Source organism: Elaeis guineensis, chromosome 9 (genome assembly GCF_000442705.2).
Source record: "Elaeis guineensis isolate ETL-2024a chromosome 9, EG11, whole genome shotgun sequence".
Lineage (NCBI taxonomy): Eukaryota > Viridiplantae > Streptophyta > Magnoliopsida > Arecales > Arecaceae > Elaeis > Elaeis guineensis.
In genome coordinates this window covers 29,667,214-29,689,082 of record NC_026001.2, presented here as the reverse complement: position 1 = coordinate 29,689,082, position 21,869 = coordinate 29,667,214, and positions in this window count along the sequence as shown.

Sequence of the window (21,869 nt, the reverse complement as noted above, 5' to 3'; positions counted from 1 at the left end):
ATCTAGATATTAGATATCAGAAGTCTATGCAAATTATTGCAATGACTTCAAGTTAGTAGAAAGTTTGAAAATAGCAAGAGCTTCCTGAACATTGGAGTTAGAAGTTATGTTTCAATTTTGGTTTTAAGAATTATTGAGCTTATTTTTAATTCTAATAATATTATTTTAGTGATTGTCACTATTATCTAATAATTTTTATGATATCATTATGAATGATGTCAAAATTATGTGGACAACTGAGAAATGATATTTATGAATAGTCACAGCCTGTTAGTGTATTGTCCACAATCAAATAAACTTCCTAAAATAGATAATGTCATGAAAGCCTACTTTTGATAATTTAAGATCAGTCATTAAACAAGAATAGGATCAACATGATAATTCTCAAGGTTAATGATTGTGAATCATTGTCAACCTGTCAATCTTATCTCCTTAGTAAGATGACCAAGTCACTTTTTGTTGGAAAAGATGAACGAGCCAATGATGTTCTGAATCTGATATATACTAATGTATTTGATCTACGAACATATTTACTATAAATTTGGATTCTTTAAAATATTCAAATAAGTCCATAAAAAGGTAGAGAAACAAACTTGGAAGAACATTAAAATTCTTCGATCAAATCGAAGAGGAGAATGCATTTCAAGTAAGTTTTGACATATCTAGAAGAGAATAGGATTCTCTCCTATTGGAATCGACTTTGTTAGACATAGTTCGATCTATGATGAGGTTTTGAAGTCTGTCAATCTCTATTTAAGATTATGCTCTTAAGACTACTTGTTATGTTCAGAACTGAATTTCGAATTAATCAGTTACAAAGACTTCATATGAGATATGGACTAGGCATAAGTCGATACTTTTTTATCTTACGATTTGGGAGTGTTTAGTTTATGTCAAGCATTTGCAGATCGATTAGCTTGGATTCTGATCCTATATGTATTATTTTGTAGGATACTCCAAAGAATCTAGGGGATATAACTTCTACCATGCTAAAGAATAAGAGTTATTAGGCATTCCTTTCAGAAAAAGAATACCTTGGTGAAGGTACTGATGCTTTTAATATAGAGCTTATGAAGTTCGACAGGTAGAAAAACTGACACAATCTAGTGAACCATAGAATCAGATTTGATTAGATCAAACCTAAAATCCATTGTAGAGCCACTATTAAGGAGATCCGATAGAATGCCGCATATGTCAGATAGATATTTTGATTTCTAATTTCGAGACGTGATCCTATTGAACTCGATGAGAACAACATGAATTTGATCACCTACATGGATGCCATGTAAAGGTTCGACTCTGATTAATGACTTGGAGCCATAGGTCTGAAATAAAGTCCATGAAGGTCAATGATATATGGACACTCACTGATTCACTCGAAGGGTAAAGCCCATAAAGTGTAAGTGGATCTTCAATCAGATCAGAGTAGTGCAGATGAGAAGGTGGAGACCTAAAAAGCTCATCTGGTTGCCTAAGGATATTGTCAAATTATGGTATTGATCATAATAAGATATTTTCTCTTGTGGCAATGCTAATGAAGTTGAAACATGCATTTTGATGAGTGATCAAAACGTATGGCTTTGTTAAGAATGAAGAAGAATCTTGCAAATATAAATGGGTTAATAGTTCTACGAGTGTATTTCTTATTTTGTATATGAATAAAATTTTCTTAATCAAAAATCACATTCCTTATATAACAGGGAGTAAAGGTTTCACTATTATCATAGTTCTCCATAAAAGACTTAAAAAAAACATCTCTCATCCTAGGGATGAAGATCTATAGATATATATCTAAGAGGCTGCTTAAGTTTTCTTAGTCCAACATACATAGAGTGTTTATAAATAAAATTTGTTCTATCATGTACACCATGTATGAGAATCGGATATGGTATACTCACTAGGGTAGTGAATGGATACTTACAAGATCTGGGTGAGAATCATTGGAATGTTATCCTTAAGTATTTGAGAAATACTAAGGATCGATGACTCGATTATGGAGAATCTGACTTAAAACTTATGGAGTATGACTCTAATTTTCAATTGGACATAATAATAACAAAAATATGTTGGAATACATCCTTACCTTAAATAATGGAGCAATTTATTGAAAAAATTTCAAGCAAAAAAATATAGTCAAATTCAAATTACGAGATAGAATGCATTACAGCATTCGATGTTTGTAAGGAAGCTATATGATTATATAGGTTCACTGACAAGCTAGAAGTGGTATCCTCCGATGATGGTCCTACTATATTGTACAACATCGAAGCCATAGCTCATGCCAAGGAGACGAAGTTCCATTAGCTTACTAGGCATTTTACATCGCTACCATTTTATTCAGAAAATCTGTTAAGATGACGTCAATCTTTAGAATATCGATGGAAAAGAAAACTTGACCAACCCATTTACTAAAGCCTCGGTATTTAGGAGTTTTGAGATGATAAATCAAAGATGGATATATGATACTATACTGATTGGCTTTAGTTCAAGTGAGAGTTGTTGGAAATTATGTCTTAAAATCAATCGTTTGATGCTTGTGCTGATTATAAATATATATGAATTGATAAATAATAAAAGTTATATGATATTTTTCATCACAAGATTACATCTTCTAGCGAAATCCTATATTGTGATAAAGTTCTTAGGACTACTTTGATCGATAAAGGAGGATTTATCTCATAGTCCTTAAATTGGTTCGTGACCAGATGATACGTTATTATTAAGACGATAATGATATCAAGTGTAGGTCATTGTGTGCCATATGTGTTAGTTGTCCTCATAACCAAATGGTGTGAAGACACTGGTATGGCATGCAGGTGAGATATAGGAGTATATCATCACGGAATATGACCAACTGTGGAGCACTCAGCTGTCAAGAGTAGCTCGTGAAGGGTATGAATATAAGTGTCCCTTTGACCTGAGATCACCATGGTGACTTGCAAATAACTCACTGTACTTTAGTATCAGACTAACTGAGTTTTTAATTCAGTGACGAAAGATTTTTGGGTGTAGTCAAGTACTTGTCAAGTCGGTGTGTGAGTCAAGATGAGATTGACCCCTCCAAATTAGTAAGAGATATGCATTAGTGTATTTCAATTTAGCAAAATCTGGATCCAGATAATCCATGTGATAGATTTGAAAAAGATTAAAATATAATGTGGATGATTTATCTAGGATTGACAGTTAAATCTTAGGTTGTCCTCAAGCATTAGGGTCAAAGGGATGAATTATATGGTAACCATGGGCCAATAGGTTCTTGAATGTTGCTTCATCATCATTCGATCTATCCGGACGTCGGGTCATCATTGCTAGATGGTTACATCGATTGATTTAGAAAGTTATTCCTGTGCTACCGATTTAGGTTCAAATCTATAGGATTACACTCAAAAGAAGTTTCTAACTGATCATGTGGCTGATCAACGATTGAGAATCGTTCAAAGGTTTAATCGTTAATTCGATTGATGATTAATCTTATGCAAAAGTTATAATAAATTAATTTATCAAGTATTAGTAAATTAATAAATAATTAATTAATAATTAGATTACTAATTAACTCAATTTAATTGAGAAAAGAGGATTAAATAAAATTTAATTAAATTAGATTCAATTAGATTTGATCTGATTCGGTTATAAGATGATCTAATCGCTAAGGAAGAATTATTCCTGATTTGATCTGGATTTTAATTCAATCAATTCTTAATTTGAGTAAGATTTGATTAAAAATTTATGAATCTAATTATATTTTATTTGGACTAAATCAGATATGATTTGGTTTGGATTCAAATAAGGAAACTTAGAGTCTTTATTGGAATAGGACTCTTCTCCCTATGCCAATCTAGTTTGCATGTAATATATCTCTATGTACAAAATTATTTTGTATGAAATTTTTTCACTCTTATCTATCTCACATCCAAATGTGATTTGATTTTGATAAAAGAAAGATTGTGAAATTAGATTTCAAAATATTCCTTATCAGGAGAATCTGTTCTCATCCAGATCAATATCTCCATGCTAATAAATTTCTTTCTCCTTATATGTATGATATTTTGAGGAGAGCTTTTGTGATAGATTAGTTGGAGAATCAATTTATCATAAAAAAATATGGGAAGGGGTGTTCAATATTTTTTTGGCATATTTTGAGATATAGAATTGTGAAGGAAGGCAGAATACTGTAAGAGTCCAGGATCGCTAGGACTCTTCACCCCACCTCCTTACATGCTTATAAAAGGGGTTTTTATGGTTTCTTTTATGTGTGTAAGATATCAGAAGAGAGCTCTTCACATGGTAGAAGTTTGGGTATGGTTCATACTATAGAGAGGAGGGTCCTCTCTCTTAGGGTGTGCGTAAAAATTTAAATTTCAAGTTTTTAGTTCTAAGAGTGTGTAAAGAGAGAATAAATTAGAAAAAAATTATTTTCTTCTTCATCTTTTTTTTATCTCTTCATCTTCTCTAGAAATCTATCTTCAATCTCTAAAAATATTTTATAAATTTGAAGAAAAGATTCAAATCAGTCAAGAAGAAGGTCTTCATATGAGCTAGCACTCTCGAGAAAACCGATTAGATTGGGGCTTTGAGTGGATTTTTCGTAGAGGCCGGATGCATGTGCGATTGCAAGCAACCAGCAAGGATCCTCTCCATCATATTTTTCAATAGTGGTGATTGTTGATCCGTACTCAAGTATCGAGTTCTGAACTCAAATTAGAAGTAAATATGATCTACTGCTCATATGCATGCATACTGATTTTATCTTTAGATTATTTTAGATTTTATATGCAACATAACATGTCTGAGATCCTAGAGTAGATTGATTTGATGATTAGATCATATGTATGTTAGATTAATTTGATTAATCTAATTATCTTCTACTATAATTTTTTCAAAAAAGATTCAAAATATATGTATGAAATGGCCTACGCATCCCAACATCCCATCCTTTTTCCGTTTGTTTATCCTGTCTTCTCTAATATGGCCTAGTCTATGATATCATAAGTACTTTTGATTAATTTTATCTTTGGATCTCTTTTAGCTTACGGCACTCACTATTTGCTCGTTTAAATTCACATTCGCATCAACATGCAAGTAATAAAGACTGTCAATTAAAAGATCACGTGCAACCAGTTTATTTCATAAATAAATAGAATAAAAATCTTTATTAAAATTAAAATCAAAACTATCCTGTGCTAGCACAGATATGAAAATCAAATTTCAACTAGCTACAGGAATAAAATAGCAGTCTTTCAAATCTAATCTAAATTCTGACGGTAATCGAAGAGGATAAGTACTAACAGCTTCTGCAGCAACTTTTGTTTCATTATCGATCCGAAGGATCATGTCACTTTCTCTCAACCTCCTACTTTTTATTAGACTCTGCATTAAAATACATATTTGAGCACTCAAACTAGAGTCCAATACCCAACTAGAAGTAGAAGAAACCACAAAGTTAGTTTCAATTACACGTATATCTTTGAAAGGTTTATCACCATTTTTGATCTTTAGGCTCTTCAGATAGAATGAACAGTTCCTTCTCTAGTGGCCTTCAGCATAACAGTGAAAATATTTTTCCTTTGCTTCAGCCTTCTTTGGAACATCCTTCTTTAGCTTGCTTTCTTTTTTCTGTTTCTTTGCGGATTTAGTTTTCTTCCAACCAGACTTTCTCTTGAAAAAAGTTTGCTTCATAGCAAGAACAGTGTCCCTTGAACTCTTCAAGATTCTCTCAGTAGTGACCAACATGTTGACCAGTTCGAGTACAGTGCAGTCAAATCTGTTGATATAAAAATTTATACTAAATTGACTATATGAACTTGTGAGAGATTGAAGAATCAAATCCATCTGTAATTTTTTTTGTATATCAAGCTCGAGCTTTTCAAGCTCCTCGATGTCCTTGATCATTATCATACAGTGCTCATGAATAGACTGCCCATCGTGCATCTTCAAATTAAAGTCTCTTGGACACTTCGAAGCATGTTGCACGGCTCTACTTACCATACAACTCTTGTAAGTGAGTGATCATAGCCCTGATAGTGGGCATATGCTCATGCTGGATTTACAACTCGTTTGATATGGATGCCAACATATAGCACTTGACCTGATTGTCTTCATCCATCCACTTTTTATAAGCTATTTTTTGCTCAGCAGTAGGACAGTTTGGTAATACTAGGGGTTCCTGATCGAGTATATGACTTAGTTTTTTAGAAGTCAGGACAATTCTGAGGTTTCTTAATCAATCTTTATAGTTTGTTTCGATCAAACGATTGGATTCAAGGATGCGGGCTAGAAGGTTTGAAGCTGACATTGTTTAACTGCGAAAGTAAAGATTCAAGTTAGACTTTTATACTTTAAATTTATATTTACTCTAGAAACTTTAAGAAGTAAACAATAACTTTTACTAATTTTTTAGATCATTCCACTCTTAGGATGAGAAACAAAAATTCTAATGCGACAACTAGATTTTTAGTGGGTGCTGCGGTCCCATCGATGCCATGCACCTTATCTATTATTGGTAACACGCACACTAATGCATGGATAATTTTTTGCTCAGATGCTTCTCTAAGCATGTTGCAGTGACTTGATCTCTGAGTCATTTGGGCTCACCTAATAGTTATTGACTATACTCCTTAGTTAAGTCTGACCCATCGTTCATAAGTAGGTGCAAGACCGTTATTAGGATCCTCATCTAATAGTTATTGGACCTAACTCTATCTTTACTTTGGAGCAACTCTTTGCTAATAGAGTGGTTGTATGTTCTCGATGCAACTGAACCACTGTGATCAGTTGAGAACAATCAATACCAGTAGCATACCCGCATATCTATAATGGTGGAAGACCTATGGATTTAATATTTATGGAAGGTTTAGGTTTAGATCTCATTTAATCAGTTATCATATGACTGATATAATTGGTATAGGCTAAACCAAACTACCAAGCAACCTTATTCAAGACTCAATCTTTCAAATTGATCAGATAAGTGGAGATCGATGGGGTTCCCCCCGTTGCTTTTCTTAGACACTAATAAATTGGTCAGATCAGTGAATAGAATCAATTAAATAATCACCTCTCAATTACTTACTTTAGAGACCAACAGGTCAATTGATCCAAATAGATTAGCTTAAGTGAATCAGGCTCAAGCCATCAAGTCGAATTAGATTCTTAGGTTAATCGATTCTACATATAGATTTAATTGATTTGATTAACAATAATTGCATGATCTTATAACTTAATTAACCTAATCCTAATCAATACTTGATTTAGATTGATCAATTATTTAATCAAATTAGACCCATTATGTTCAAATCAAAAATCCTAAATGCAATCTAATTATATGACCTAATTTTTTAATTTTTTTATGACCAAAATCCTCATGCACAAATATAAATTTTAGATTCTAAAACTAAATTGTAGTCTAAATTTTTGTATAAAAAATAAATTTTAAATCATAAAACTAATTTTCAGATTTAACATACAAATATATATCTCATATATGTATGCAAAATTCAGATTTAAATAAAATTCAGATCATAACATGATATCATATATCTCATATATAAATCATGAATCATATTAAAAATAATTTTTAGATCTTAATATGCAATCATATATCTCATATATGAATCATAAATTAGATCAAATTAATTTTCAAATTTATCCATGCATCTATATATCACGTATATATGGATTAGAAACCGATCTAGAACAAATTTTAGATCCATACATGCCTTCTCATATCAAATATATAAACTAAAAATTAAATCTAAAATAATTTTAAATTCAACATAATGATTTATCATCTCATGTATCAAAAAAAATCAAATTTTAATTTTTTTTTAAAATATTTATGTCAATTTCATGCATATGAAATCCGTGGCTTTGATATCACTGTTGGAATTTTATGTCGAGGTATGCATGTATATTTCAATTTTTTTTTTAAAATAATATAGTAGAATAGAAGATTAAAATATATTTTAATCTTAATCATGCATGTATAAAATATAGAACATAAGGATCTACTTCATATGCTAAAATTGAACACATGATGAATTTTATTCTGAAATTGAATATGTGATAGAATTACATACCTGTTTCGTAATTTCTTTCTTCAAATCTGGATTTAGAAGAGAGTAGGTTCTTCCTCAACCATGCAAGTACTCGATCTCTATAGGTATCTACTCAAGATTAGCTTAGAATAGCCCTTTTTGATGTTGATTTTTCTTCTCTAAGAACAATCCCCTATGAATATGAACGAAGCCTGGATCGCGATCTACTCTTTGATCATTTCCTTGATCTTTGCTTCTCTTTTTCTTTTTCTCTTCTTCCCTTGATTATGAACCAATCAAGGCCTAAAAATCAGTAAGAAAGAGGACACCCAAGCTCCTCTTAGGTGTGGAGATGTTGGATGCCCAACACCTTTGGGCATTGGAACCTTAGGGAAGAAGAGAGGGAGAAGAGAAAGGGAGCATGGGGAGCTCTTATGGGAGGCATGGACTACTAAAATTAGATCTAAAGAACCTTAGGGAAGGCCATTTTAAATAGGCAAAAAGTTTAAATCCTATTTAAAATCAAATAGTCCCTTAATACAAGTCCTACTTGCATTAGAAATCTTTATTCCCTTAGTTATTTGACCCCCTTTAGGAGAACCATTAGGCACCAACTATTGGAGCCTTTGCACCCACTTTTGCACATGCCACATGGCACTTATGGGATGCCTCAATCTGGTCCCACATGCCCTCTTTTAAGTGGGCATATCCAACTTGATCAAATCAAGTGGCGCCCCATCTAAATAATCAAAAAAATTGATTAAGATTTTGATCCATTAATCCATATGATCCAAAACCCAAGGCACCCAAAAATTAGAGCCCAATGAATCTAATTAATTAAGGTTATAAATAGATAATTAAATTTAAATTAATCTTATCAAATAAATAATTCAAATATAAAAAAAAAATTTGGTCCAACCATATAGTAGCAAGGTTATCTTGAACCAATAAGATTTCTTTAAACCCAATTGAGACTTCATAAGTTCAATTACTTATTCTAGGTCTAATCTTTTGTTGTGTGACCCCATAGGTTTAATTCTATTTGACAGTAAGATATACAATAGTCTCTATCAAAGTATCATTGAAACTCTTTTCAATCGGTCAGAATAATTTCACTCTAACTCATCAAGGATTGTCGATCTTGAGCAACCCTAGTGAGCTCTCACAATTCATCAGTGACACCTAGCAGTATATAGTGGTAACTCAGTAGAATCGAAAAGAACCTCAAGGTGTAGTTAATATATGATTCAGTCCTTCTATCATGAGTCCCGATTAGATGGCAGATCATAGATAAATCATCAAACCTCATCATTAGTCATATGATAGATTCAATCAGCTCAAGTCTAATTGTGATCCTTATAGAAATTTTTTTCATCAATCACACTGCTGTGGCTACAGACCCTGAGACTTAACCTCTCAAATTTTATAGGACTACTTCTCTTTATCAAGGTTGATTGATTCTATTTAGATGCATACCCTACTCTTATAGTGGACCAACTATCGCTAATATCCACTACAAGATCTCAATGAGGCCATGTTTATGTGTCAGTCAAACTCCAGTAGCTTCACTACGAGCAGTCATACTATTGCAGATCAAAGGACCACTCACATACTACAGCATCGAGACAATCACTGATGATCAATTAGAAATTCAAGTGATCTCTCATATGGTTATGCTCAGTACTAGTTATTCTCTAACAACTATCCACACTAGTCGCTCAGTGTCTCTACACTGTAGATCAGAGACTTATCTACCTTGAAGAAAATGATTTATATGTCAGTTTATCCAGATCGATCATCATCCTCATGATGATACTATGATCAAGAGCATTTAAGAATTAATTATACATTCCTCTAATTCTTAATATCTTGAGAATATGTATCGAAGTATTAATTCTATGGATGATTCAATGACACATCAATCTTGAATAAAAAATAAAACTTGCCAATTTATTGATCAAATCAATGTATTAAGTACAAAATTATGCCTCAGAAGTTTTACAATGTGTCAGTCAGATTGGCTTTTAGGACATATATCTAACAACAAGCACGGTGCACGAAGCATGAACCCATGGGACTTCAAAGCGAGCAGCTGTATATGGGACTGGGTGCATGTACAAAAGGCGATGCATGTGAAAAAGAAGGAAAGGATGGGATGCGGTTGAGAGGCTTTGCATGGAAATAGGGATAGCGCAATAATCTTGGCCCTTCTTCCTCCCTTATCTTTTCATCTCAACCATCCATCTCTTAATTTTTATTCTTTTCATTAGTCTCACATCTGAAACACACAAAAGTCTCTCCCCTTCTAACACCTATAAATAAAGCCTCATGCTTCTACTCTTAGATGTCTCTCTCCACACCATAACTTTTGTAGGGGACCCATGTGATAGGTGGACATACCAACTTTTTAAATCTTTTTAGCTATCTTGTTTTTACTTTCTTCCACCCTTCCAACACACGAGAAGGAGAGTCAGTCAGGGGGAGGTTGGTCCCAAGCCAAGAGAGAGAGAAAAGTCAGATTCTATGAGAGAGTTTTATTTTATTTTATTTTTATTTTTCTATTCTAACTTCAAGCCCCATTAATGGCTTAGGAGTTAAAAATTTTTTATATCAGAATTTTTATTTAGTAATAAATTAGTTTTTATTTTTTTATTTAATTTTTATCATTTTAAATTCTGTAATAGAGTAGTTTAAATTTTTATATCTTTTAATTTTATAATTTTTAATTTTTATAAGTTAAATTTTAGCAAGTAGCATAAGATTTTATTATTTATTTATTTATTTATTTTCAAGCTTCAAATTAAACTATGTCTGGCTAAGCAATCTCTTTAGGATTTGCGATGAAGCTAAACCATGAATAGAAGTCTTTTTCTTTAAATTTTTTTTATGTTTTAATTTTTAAGAGTTCTTCTCCCTTCATCTCTCTTGCTAAGAGACTTGATGGGCTATCATTGGGTCAGATCCTTTCATAGTTCATGCTTGAATCGATGCAAGAAGAGATGATCGGTAAAAGGCTCACAAATCTCTAAATCCTTTCTTCTCCTTCTTTATGAAAACTGATGGGTTATAGTTAGGTTTGAGTCCCTTCATAGCCCATACTCGGGTAATACAAGAGAAGTGGTTGAAAGAAAAATTTTCTTAATTAGGGTGAAAGCAAAATGCTTGATGGATCATAGTTGAGTTAAATCTCTTCATGATTCATACTTGTTCATATTTTATACCTTGATCAAAGGATAATATGAAAGAAACCTTGGGAAGGCCTTTTAATTCATTGGTCTAGTAGATTCAAAAGTCCTAGATCTTTTAGATAATTTATCTTTATATTTGATTACTTTACTGCTTTGATAGTTCGTAATTCAACAAACAAATTCTTCTCTATTAAAGCTCGTTTGAGTAAATATTTGAACGTACTTTAAAGATTCAATTCCTTGTGGGATCGATCTGTACTCGTCGGACATGCTACATTGCACACCATACGCTTGTAGTATAATTTAAGACACATCACCTTCATCTGTTAGATATAGTTTTGGTTAGAGAAATTCTTCACAGCAAAAGAAGTTTAGGCCATTCATGATGCTTTAGTAAGCAGGGATTAGTCATTCTGAGCATTTATATTGATATACAATGATATAATATTACAACATCACTGATGATATATGGGCAGATTGGCCGAGTTCCATGGTCTAGAGAGCAGAGTCCTGTGAGCTTAGGTGTGGTGCTTCCAAGCCTTGAGAATTGATGAAGAAAGAATAAGGTGTGAAGAAAGAATCAGGAGCATCAGTCAGTAGTCGAGTTGGCTCGAGTTCTGAAAGAGCCGACTTGGACAACAGATAGAGAATTGTGTTTCTGGCACCAAGGGATGACACAGCAGTCGAATCAACTCGAGCTCTGAGAAAGCCAGCTTGAACAGTAGATAGAGAGCTATGAGCTAGGTTGAGTCGGCTCGAAGCCTGATAGAGCTAGCTCGAATAATGGGGCAGAAGGTAGTATTTTCAATATGCTGTGGATCAGGCATGCCAGAGTCAGCTCGGATCCTAATAGAGCCGCCTCGATGGTGCGAATAGAAGACTTTTGGGATTCTGGTTTGAGCTAGAATTGGGTTTAATTCTGGTGACTTTAGATATTGGTTTGGAAGGTCTTAAGGAGCTGATCCAAGAATTAGATAAGGGGTTTAGTCTAATGGATGTGCAAGGTAAGACATGGATGTACATGGGCTTGAAAATTGTACCAAATTGGTTTAGCTGGGGGAGTTTTTTAGTTTGGATCAAATTGACCATGTATATATACAATTTTGTATATGATTTTGATGAGATGGAATCAGCATAGAAGCCATTTCTCCCTAATTGCTCTCTTTCTCCCTTTTTCATGTTTTCCCTCTCCTCTTCCTCATGTCTAGGGTTCTTCTAGGCCTGATCTGATATGCCATCAAGATTTTTCTCCCATCTTTGCTGCTGCTTCCGTAATCTATGGTCAACAAAGAAAGATTCGATCCTGACAACAATTGATATTAGAGCTTTGGAGCTAGATCTGGTGGAGGAAAGGTTTGAGACGCCTGATTTGGATAAGGATCTATCTTGTTCTTATGTAATCTACCTTGTTTTACTTAGAATTATATATATTTATGAGTATTCCTTATGTGAAATTGAAATCTATGTGAAATGGTGTCGAGTACCCTTAAGGCAGACTTTGGAAAGTTTGATGGTAAGAGAAATTTCACCCTTTGGCAGCAAAGAATGAAGGATCTGTTAGTTCAGAACATAATTTATAAGGTTTTGATTAAGGATAGGTCTGAAAATATTTTTATTGAAGATTGAAAGGAATTAGAGAAAATAGCTTTTAGCACAATTAGAATGTGCCTTGCTGATGAGGTTTTGCCTAAGATTAGCACAGAGACCACACCAAAAAGGCTCTAAAAGAAGTTTGAGAATACATACATGGGCAAGAACATGACAAACAAGTTGTGGTTGAAAAAGCTACTGTATAGTTTGAGGATGCCTGAAGGAGGAGATCTGATTGCCCACATACAGAAATTCAATCAAGTTTGCTTGGATGTCATGAGCCTTGATGTGAAGATTGATAAGGAGGATAGAGCTCTTCTATTGTTGTGTTTGTTATCAATTTCTTATGATGGTCTCATCATTACTTTGGTGTATAGAAAAGAGATCCAAAATTTTGAGAAACTAGTTGGAGTTCTCAGATCAAATGAGTAGTGAGAGAAGCCATGTAAAGATAGCCCTAACTCAGAGGTGCTTGCTGTGAATGAGAAGTAAGGGAGACCTAAGGAAATGACTCGAGATAAGTCTAAGGACAGATCAAAGTCTCGAAGAAATTTAAAGGCTGTGAAATGCTACAAGTATTGTCAACCTTGTCATCTAAGGAGGAATTGCCCACTTCTTAAGACTGAGAAGGGGAAGGGCAAAGTTGGATCGATCAGTGGAGTGGTGCTCTATCATCTGAAGATAGTGAAGATGATGTACTGGTAGTATCAGATGGGGCAATAGAGTTTGATAGCTATTGGATACTTGATTCAGTATGTTCCCACTACTACACTACACATCGTAATTGGTTTGCCTCTTATGAGAAATCAGATGGTGGTAGTGTGAGTCTTAGAGATGATCGCCCATATAGAGTGGCTGGTATTGATGCTATCAAGGTGAGGATATATGATGGAGTCATGCAGATACTCACCAATATGAAGCATGTGTTGGAACTGAAGAAGAATTTGATATCTCTGGATTACTTGGAGAAGCAGGGATATGCTTTTAGTTGTCAGTCAGAGAGTGGGTGTTTGAAGATCTCCAAAGGTGTTTTGGTGGTGATACAAGAGAGAAGACTGAGCCATAACCTTTATAGGATGGAAGGCTTAGTGGTTATCGATAGTGTGAAGATTTCTACAGTAGTACAGGAGGAGCAGCTCGCCTACCAGCTATGGCACTATCGTATGGGTCATATGAGTGATAGGAGACTCATGGGGTTGAGTAGAAGAGGTCTAATTCCAGCACTCAGAAGGAGGATGATGATCTTTGTGAGCCTTGCATCTATGGCAAACAGCATAGGATAATATTTGCTAGTAGTACTAAGTGGATTGAAGCAGTTTTGGAGCTTGTTCACTCGAACGTATGGGGGCTGGCACCTGTTGTAGCTTAGGATGGAGCTAGATACTTTATCACCTTTATAGATGACTTCTCTAGGAGAGTTTAGCTGTATCTGATCAGAAAAAAATCATAAGTGTTTGCCCAATTTAAGGTCTGGAGAGCTGAGGTGGAGAAGGAGATAGGACAGTCAGTGAAGTGTTTAAGATCTGATAACAGAGAAAAGTACACAAGCTTGAAGTTCAGGAGGTACTGTGAAGAAAATGAAATCAAGTGCTATCACACAATGAGGATGACCCCTCAGTAGAATGGTGTCATAGAGAGGATGAATCGAACACTGACTGAGAAGGCTAGGAGCTTGAGGCTACAAGCATCACTGTCCAAGTTTTTTTAGGATGATGCTCTAACATTTGCTTGTTTTCTTGTTAACAGGTCTCTCCATAGATCACTCAATAGAGGACTTCCAAAGGTAGTCTGGAGTGGAAAGAAGGTGGAGATTGGCCATCTGAAAGTGTTTGGTTGTCCGATTTATGCTTTGGCTGAGGAAGTCGAATGGAGCAAGTTAGACCCGAAGTCACATAAGATGATCTTCATTGGGTACCCTGTAGGTGTGAAGGGTTACTTGCTGTGGGATCCATATTCTCAGAATTGTGTCATTAGTAAGAATATGATCTTTGATAAAAAGAGCACCTTGAGGAAGTTGAAAAGTGTGGATGGAGTAAGAAAGATAGCTCAGGATAGTAGTGAATAGCATTCGCAGTTAGGTGATTTATCTTCAACTTCAAGCTCGAAACATATTCAGTTTGAGGTGGAGTTGGGAAGGCATAGTCATACACCTATGGAAGATCAGTGAGAGAGGATGTTGTTTGGGAGAAAGTACAGAGGCAGTCACAGGTAGCTAACTTGCAGGATACAACAAAGAGAGTGACATTGCACAAGCCGAAGCGCACTGTTCATAAATCGATGAGATATGGCATTGATGAGATAATTTTTTATGCTCTCATCACTGTTAATGGTGATCTAAAGACTTTTGAGGAGGCTATAGAGAGTCCGGATCGGGACTCATGGATGTAGGCCATGATGGAGGAGATGGAGTCTCTCAGGAAGAATCGGACATGACAGTTGGTGGATCTATCGAAGGATGCTCGATCCATTAGCTCCAAATAGATTTATACCAGAAAAAAGGTACCTTCAGAGTAAGGTGGAGTGAGGTACAAGGCTAGGCTTGTAGCCAAAAGGTACTCACAGAGAGAAAGAGTTGATTATATAGAGGTATTCTTTCCGATCGTCAGGCATACATCTATCCATGGTCATTCCTTCATGGTCATCAGGCAGCACAGGATCTGGAATTAGAGCAGATGGATGTGTAGACGGTATTCCTTCATAGTCATTTGGAGGAGAGCATTTATATGGAGCAGCTAAAGGGGTTTAGAGAATCTGGGTCAGATGGAATTGTTTGTTTGTTGAAGAAATTACTATACGGATTAATTTGATTTTAATTTGAGTCATGAGATATTGAATGTTAATTTTTACAGGAAATAAGATCATAATTTCGAAATCTTGAAACATTGAAAATCTTTGAGACGTGGATCTTGATAAATAAGAAAATGAATGGTTCCGTTTTAGATAGATATTTGATGTACCGACTTTTTCTTATGAAATGATTTAAGAATGAATTTATATCAAGAATTAGAATATTTGTGGATGAGATTCAAGTAAGAAAGTATGAAGACTCAAGCAAGAAAAATTTTGAGGACGAAATTTTTTTTTAGGGGTGAAGAATGTGATAGCCCAACCAAGCCCAGCCCAGCCAGTCGATCAAAGCCAAAAAAAAAAAACAAAAAAAAAACAGAGCAACCGGGAAGAAGACTCTCGGTAGGAGTCTTCTTCTCCGGCGATTCCCGAGCAAATTAGGACTCCTATGACCCCTCGGAGTCCTAGGGTCCTCTATAAGAAGATCCTCTCCTTCTTGAGACCGATCATTGGCTTCCTCCCTCTCTCTTTCTCTCCGATTTCCTCGAATTAGAGCCGCGGACACCGTTCGATTCTCGCCGTAATTGCTCGCCGGCGAGGTCTCCGGAGGCTGAGGTAAGTCTCCTTCTTCTTCCCTTCCTTCTTTCCCTTCCTCCCATGCTTCTGTGCGCGGCTGCCGGCGACGAGAGTCGCCGATTTTCGAACGGAAAAGAGACCCTATTTTTGAGCTTTTTTTTCTTTGGATTTTCCGGCGCCGGCGATCGGAATTGATCACCGGCCACGCCCCTCCGTAACCGGGGGAGTGGCCCCCGTCGGCCGTCGGCCTCCGCCGCAGCGGCCGTGGCCTGAACGGCCCGGCAAAACATGGGCCACGCCGGTCCTCTGTTCCGGCGTGGGAAGAACCAGGAAAAAAAAAAAGAAGAAGAAAAGAAGAAAAAGAAGAAAAAGAAAAAGAAGAAAAAGAAAAGAGAAAGAAGGAAAAAGAAAAGAAAAAGAAAAGGGAAAAGGAAAAAAAAAATTAAAATTGATGAGAGAGAGAGTTTCTCTCTCTTCTCTCTCTTCACTTCAGTCTGAACCCTGACTTTCTCTCTCTAGAATTAGACTTTCTCTCTCTACTTTCTCTCTCAAGATTATTTCTCTCTCCTAAGATTTTTAGAATTTTGAGAAGAATGATAATGAGTTTAAATGATCCTCATGATGGATTTTTGATCCGTGATCGTCGGACGGTACACCGACATCCACTTTGATCAGATCAAGTATTTTTAGATTTTATTTCTCATGATCTTATTGAATTGTCCACATGATAATCTTAGCATGATTTGATCTGATCGATCAAATTTATTGAATCATATTGTCTGAAGAATTCAAGATGAGTTTTCTCTCTCTAGAATTTTCTCTCTCTAAAATTTTCTCTCTCTAAAATATTCTCTCTCTTGATTGATTCTCTCTCTAAAAAAAAAGGTTAGTGAATGAAGAAATTTCTTTTAATAAGTCTGATCTGATTCTAATGAAGAACCCTGATCCATGATTGTCAGACAACGTACTGGCACCCACTCTAATCAGACCATGAATCTTTAGATTTGATCATCCATGATTTTCGATCTAGCCATGACTTGATTTGATCACATTGATTTCACCAATCGAGATATTGGACCCATCGTAATGTTGGATTGTGTCACCTGATCAATTCGAATTGTACCTCATGAATTCTCTCTCTGATTTTCTCTCTCCACTTGATTTTATGAAATCGATGAAGAAACCTTGGTCCTATCACTTCGAATCCGATTTGATCTGACAGTCAAACTTTGGATCGTTTAGGTCCTAATTAGATTTTGATTAGATGAAATTAGATGATCGGACCCAATCTAAACCGTTGAAATATGGTATTCGTATTCTTTCTAATTATTCAAATTGATTCTGTATAGGATTGTGGATGTTTGATCATGGGATATCGCGATATGATCTACGAACAAAATTTTTGGAAGAAAATTTATAGAATTTTATAGATTTATTAGAATGCGTTCGAGGTAAGTAATGTTTCACCTTTTCTAGATTCATCGGCAAATTATAGTGTATTCTTCTGATATGATTTGTGAAACGATGCATGAATTGGATGAATGGTATTTTTGTTATGAAAATATCTTATTTGAAATGTTATGATGAAGCATGATTGAATATATTGATTTCATGATGCATTATATTGATTGATTTCGATACTACATGATTATATGTTTTATTATCGAAATTAGAATATGAAACATGATTTATGAAGAATTATGATATAAGAAACAATAAGAATTGACAACCTGACTGTGTTGAGGACCCCGCCAACGGGGGCATATACGTTGGCAATTGACTGTCCTAAGGATTTATGTCGCCAGTAAGACCAGCGACATGTCGCCAGATAGACCAGCGACAAAACCGCCAGTTAGACCAGCGGTTCCAAAGGACTTGGTTGCCAGATGATTCGCAGCCCACCGCAAGCAGATACGCGGTATTATGACCCTGCCACAGGGATAATGTGGTCATAGCTCATGGTTGACGAAAAGAAATCGAAGAACAAAAGAAATTGAAATCCCGAAAGAAACTTGAAATTTCGAAAAAGAAATGAATTTGGCATGAATTATATTGCATAATTGAAATTGATTTCGAATTGATGAACTCTATATGCTTATTTTCTATAAATGATTATTTACTTATATGCCTGATGAAATCTGTTGAGAAGTGATCGTTGCTTACTGGGCTGTCTAGCTCATTACCTCTTATTTTACTGTTTTTACAAATATTGAGGAATTAAGATGATACAAGATATGAATAGAAGAGTGATCAGAAGCAGAATCTTCATACTTTTATTTTAGGTTGGAAGGCTTATTGAATTTGATGCAAAGCCTTTGAATTATTGTTGAATTTATTGAGATATTAAAAAAAAAAAATTTATTTAACTGTTTGTGAAGATATCATGATGAGATGCCTTGCATGCTTATGGGAAAAGTATTCTATAAGTATGCGGCGGTTGCCATGACCCTCGACTCACAATCTCGGGTCGGGGGCGTGACAGTTTGTTTGCTGAAGAAATTACTATACGGATTAAAGTAGTCTCCTAGACAGTGGTACAAGAGATTTGACACTTATGTGAGGAGTATTGGCCTTTCCAGGTGTGATTATGATCCATGTGTGTATGTTAGATCTTTGGATGATAGATCTGTTGGGAAATGTGTCCCAAAAGCCAATCATCAAGCTGTTGACGGTTGAGCAACCAAGTATTGTAATTGATTTATTAATAAATAAAATATATTTGGCATCTTCATCATAAGCTTTCATCTTCTAATGAACTCCGTTGTTATGATGAAGTCCTTAGGACTATTTAAGTTCGATAAAGAGAGGATTTATCGATTAGTCCTTAAAACTGTTCACGACCAAATGATAGGCTGTTAATAAGGACGACAACTTCTATCGAGCATAGGTCGCTGTAGGCCATATGGGTTGGTTGTCCTCTTAACCAAAGAGTGTGGGACACTGGTATGGCATACAGATGAGATGTAAGGGTACATCATCATTGAACGTGACCAACTCCAGAGCATTCTGCTGTCGAGAATGTCTCTGATGGGATATAGGTATAAGTGTCCCTTAGACTTGAGATCGCCTCAGTGACTTGCAAGCAACTCACTGTGCTTTGGTACTGGACTAACTGAATTTCTAATTCAGGGACGGAAGGCTTCTGGACACAGTCAAGTACTTGCGAAGTCAGAGTGTGATCGAGATGGGATTGACCACTCCAAGAGTTGGAGAAGAATGAGTCGCTGTATATTAATTTAGCAAAACCTTGGCCAGGGTAATCCATCAGATGGATTTGATATTTTGAAATACAATGTGGACAACCTGATTAGAGTCGACAGTTAAACTCTGGGGTGTCCTATGATCATTTTGGTCAAGGGGATGAATTATATGAAAACTATATCCGCATGGGTTCTAAGGATGTTGTTCTACACATTCGACCTATCCGGTCATCGGGTACCATTGCTAGATGATCACTTTGATTGGTACAAAAATTTATTCCTATGCTACCGACTTAGGTTCAGACCTATGAGGTCACACACATTAGATTTCATGATCCGATCGGATGGTTGATCAACGATTAAGAATCATTCTAGGGTTAAATGATCAATACGATTGACATTTAACCCAATGCAAGTGTTGCAGGAGGATCGATTAGCAATTCGATTGCTAATTGACTTAATTTGATTAAGCCAATGGGATGAGATTAAGTCTAATTAAATATGATTTAATTAGATTTGGTTTGGGTTTGATTGGATCAAGTTCAATTGATTTATTGGACAAGCCAAGTGCAAGAAAAAACTAGTCCTAGTTCAACTAGGACTTGGGTCAATCTAATTTCTAATTTGATTAGAAAATTAAATCAGATTTAAATCTAATTTAATCTGATTAAATTAGGTTCTTAATTGGGTTAAGACCTATTTTAATTAGGTTGATCTAATTTTAGTTTGATTTGGTTTGGAAAACCAAATTAAAACAAGTCATAAGATAGAATCCTAGTAAGACTAGGATTCCACCTTGCGCCACATAAGCCTTCCCCACGCCCTCTCTCTTATTCAACGCCAATCTCCACTTATTTTGTGTGACAAAAGCCCTCTCACAGGTCTCTCCCACATTCACAAAAGGTCTCCTCTCTTCTTTCTTACATGGAAGGTGGTTTGGATCAAATAAAAAAGGAATAAGTTTGGATTTCGAATTCTATGAGATAGAGTTTTAGAAATCCAAAACTCTTTCAATTTTGCACCGAATTTATCCAATTTTTTTTTAGAATTTTTATGGCTTTTAGGGTATATATTGTGCACCCTTTTCTAGTAATCTATACATGAAAATATGGAGGAGGTGCTCAAGAGTTGGGCGCCCCTTAACTTGCCATGTTTGGATAAGCCTTGACTAGGTATTTGACCTAGACAAGGACTCTATCATATCTCTCTATATAAAATGAGTTTCTTCATGAAATTTTAGGAAAAGATAGATATTTGAGAGACCTTTGAGCAATCCAAAAATTACAGAGAAAGACCTTTGGGTCGTGAAGATATAAAAGATGCAAGTTAGGGTGTCTAGAGAGAAAAACGTGAAGAAGAAGAGGGTCTTCTTCTAGGGTTTTTGTTTTCATATCTTTCCTCTCTCTATCTTGAGTTTTCTGAGAGCGTCTCAGATTTGAAACTCCTCCTTCTACTTTTCATCTTTGGAAGAGTCCAAATCAAGAAGAAGGAGGCACCTGATCAACCATCAAAGAAGGATCAGCGCAGTACTAGCATACTGTGCTGATTTCCTGAAGCAGGACTTCTGATCGAGATTCGTGGGCTCGTGTGGATGACTCCTAGAGGCCGGACATGTGTGCGGCTTGCAACATCATCCTTAAGCCCGGATCAGTGAGGTTAGAGCATCTAACTTGCAAGGTAATAGATCTGATCTATTGTTTAATACATACATTAGATGTGGTATAGAAACATGCTGATATGATCAACATGTAGTTCATGCTATATTTATATATTTTAATTTTTGATTTAATGCTATGTAATAATCATATAATAAGATTTTAGATCTAGGGCTTCTCTGGTTTTAGAAAATAAATTTTAATTTATTTTAGTCTTCTGCTGTATGATCTTGAAAAAGTTTCAAGATCTAATCCTGAAACCCTAGATCTGGTTCCTTCAATTGGTATCAGAGCCTAGGTTCTTTATTACATGATTATTTATACATGCTTAGATTATTTCTTAGATTAGATCTAATTGATAATCTAATTATTAAATCTGTAATTAAAATTTTAGATCAATCACAAACTGCAAGGTTGTCCTGCTGTAAGGTTTACCCCTTACAGTGCAAAGGTTATCCTAGTTTGTGTAGATCTATCTTTAATCATAAATTTGTTAGATATGATCTAGATTAAATTTATGATTTATTAGATTTAAAAGATATTTAAATCTAAAATAAAATCTCTTTGTTAAATAATTTTTGTGCAAAGAAATTGTTTAAAGTTGAAATTATTTCAATTACATGAACCTGTTTAGATTAGATATAAAGTAGTTTCATGTTTATTTTACTTGTATCTTGATTATGAATCAAACATGCAATATGGTTGGTAGAATCATATTGTAAAATTATTTTACAAATATGAAAATTATTTTTTGAAAAGCCGAACCCAACCCTCAGCCCAAAACTTAATTAAGAATTAAGAAGTTGTTTGATTAGGTTCTAGGATTGTGAATTGAAGAACCTA